The sequence below is a fragment of the Mus pahari genome, chromosome 2, assembly GCF_900095145.1.
Source record: "Mus pahari chromosome 2, PAHARI_EIJ_v1.1, whole genome shotgun sequence".
Lineage (NCBI taxonomy): Eukaryota > Metazoa > Chordata > Mammalia > Rodentia > Muridae > Mus > Mus pahari.
In genome coordinates, this window is record NC_034591.1 from 104,964,689 (window position 1) to 104,967,000 (window position 2,312).

A 2,312-nucleotide genomic window follows, 5' to 3' on the forward strand; every position below is an offset into this window, starting at 1 on the left:
CCTGGAACTCACTCTGTAGACCAGGCTGGCCTCGAACTCAGAAATCTGCCTGCCTCTGCCTCCCAAGTGCTGGGATTAAAGGCATGCGCCACAATGCCCAGCTAGTGGTGGTCTGTAAAGTATAGCATAGGAGAGATGAAAAAGCTCCAAAACAAAAAATACCTAAGGTTGGTTAAGGTCTTTCAGCCAGCCATAGCAATTGTCCAGGCTCCCTTGCTTCCCAAAGCATGAGAACCCTCAGGTCCCTGCCTCAAATGTGGTTAGGATGGCCACTGAGCCCAGGTCAGCCCTAATGCTTGCAACCCCCACTCACCATGTCCAAGGTGTCATCAAGGACGACACTGGGGGGCTGGAGAGATGGCTCAGCCATTAAAGGCTAGGCTCACAACCAAAAATATAAGAAGGACATTGGGAATATTCCAAGATGTCAGAACCCAGTAAAAGGAGAAAGCCGGACCATATTGAAGCACCTTCTTAAGTTGAACCTAAAGCAACAGAACCAATTGACCTTGAATTCTCATTTGAATTCAAATTAAGCAGCAACTGCCTCCAGTACCCCCAAAACACAAGTCATTCTCATCCAGGGACTGGTAAAAAGAATGACACTGAGGTCAATACAATATCAGTGCTGAATTATGAGCACAGAGCTAGGTTCCATCCAGTCACTGGAAGTTTGGTCTTCGTGTGTGGGAGTCACTTGCTGCAGCTGATGTGTCTGAGCAACCCTGTCTCTCAACACCAATAAGGACGGTCCTGCTTATGAGACATCTGTTCTACGGAAAGGAGTGAAGGAGAAGTCTCTCATAGCCCTTGAAATGTCTTCCATAGTTAGCTGCTGCTGCCCACTCATGAATGGACTTGTGACTGGATGATCATCTGAGATTTGCAGTGGATCGGAACAGATTAAACATACAGTGAAGACCCTCATGGTTACCCTAGGGAAGGCTGGGCATGCGGAGGCAGCTACACATCTCAGTACTCATCCACCCAGTGCAGCCATTGATGGACTCAAGTCTCAGGCCTGGTTGGGATCCTTACTGTTTAGGTTCTTCTCAACTAGATTTTGGTCTCATGGGAAGGAAGTCATGAACCAGACCCTAATGGTGACATCAAATGCCCAAATGACAATGTATGTGCCGATTAAATAATACTTGGAACAGTGCACAGATGGAACATTTACCTTGCCACAAGTTGCATTTGAAATACCAACCTTCCTGACTGTGGAGAAGAATCTCAAAAAGCACACAAGTGAATGGTTCAAGTTTATGGACGTTCTTCACCATCAAGCTTGCTTCCAGAGCATCCCCAAATCTGTCATCAGCAGCACTTTTCTGGAGTAAGCTTGAGAGTGCAACGATGATGGCATCCAAGACACCTGTGATCCATCCTTTGACAGCGCCTTTGCTACACTGAGCTCAAAGCGTCAAATAGTAAGACAAGGAATAGGCAGAGAAAGGACTCCTGGAGTCCAGGCTGTGCTCAGGGTTGTTCGTGTTACTGGATTTGCCATGGAAAAGTAAACCACTGCTATAAATTAAAAAGAAAGAAAAGTGGGGGGAGAGGGAGGGAGGGAGGGAGGAAGGAAAGAAGGAAGGAAGGAAGGAAGGACATTGGGCTGCTGATTGCACCTGTGGCCTAATTTTAATAACGGTTGTTAAATGCTTTAATATCCCTTCTAGCCCACCACCCACAAGAGGTAGTGGAAAAGAAAGGCATTAGGATACAGGAAATAGACACATTTAGAAATTGTTCTTTGGAGCAAATCTCATCTCCATTGTCAGGAAATCAGCAGTTCAGTTCACAGAAGTCAGCAGCAGCAGCTCCAACCACTCACAGATACTTTCACAAATTTATCAGCAGTCCAGTTCAGTAGTGTTGGGACAGCAACCATGAATTGGCAGTGGTGGCACAACCTAGCAAGAAACATCCAGGCCTCTGCTGAATCAGTATGAGTTAGCAGGAGGGAGTTGCCCAGGGGAGGTTCTCAGCTGTGCTTCCCTCAAGGAAGCGAAGATCAATGAAGACTGGAGACCAGGAGGTGTTGCAAAGCTAGCTATGCAAGCAAGTCCCCGTCACTGTCTGTTGAGTCCTATTTATACTCTCTCCAAACATCATGTGTCCTCCACGAGTCTGCCTTGCCTCAGCATGTGAGTCTGTCTTTGTAAAACTCCACGTGAGTCTGCATCAGCTGACACCACTCTGCCAATTGGCCTGAGTACACAGAAGCGGCAAGAAGCCACGAGAACCTCATGAGAAGTTTTTTGGTGCTTTCTTCTCTCTCTTTTTTTTTTTTTTTTTTTTTTTTTTTTTTT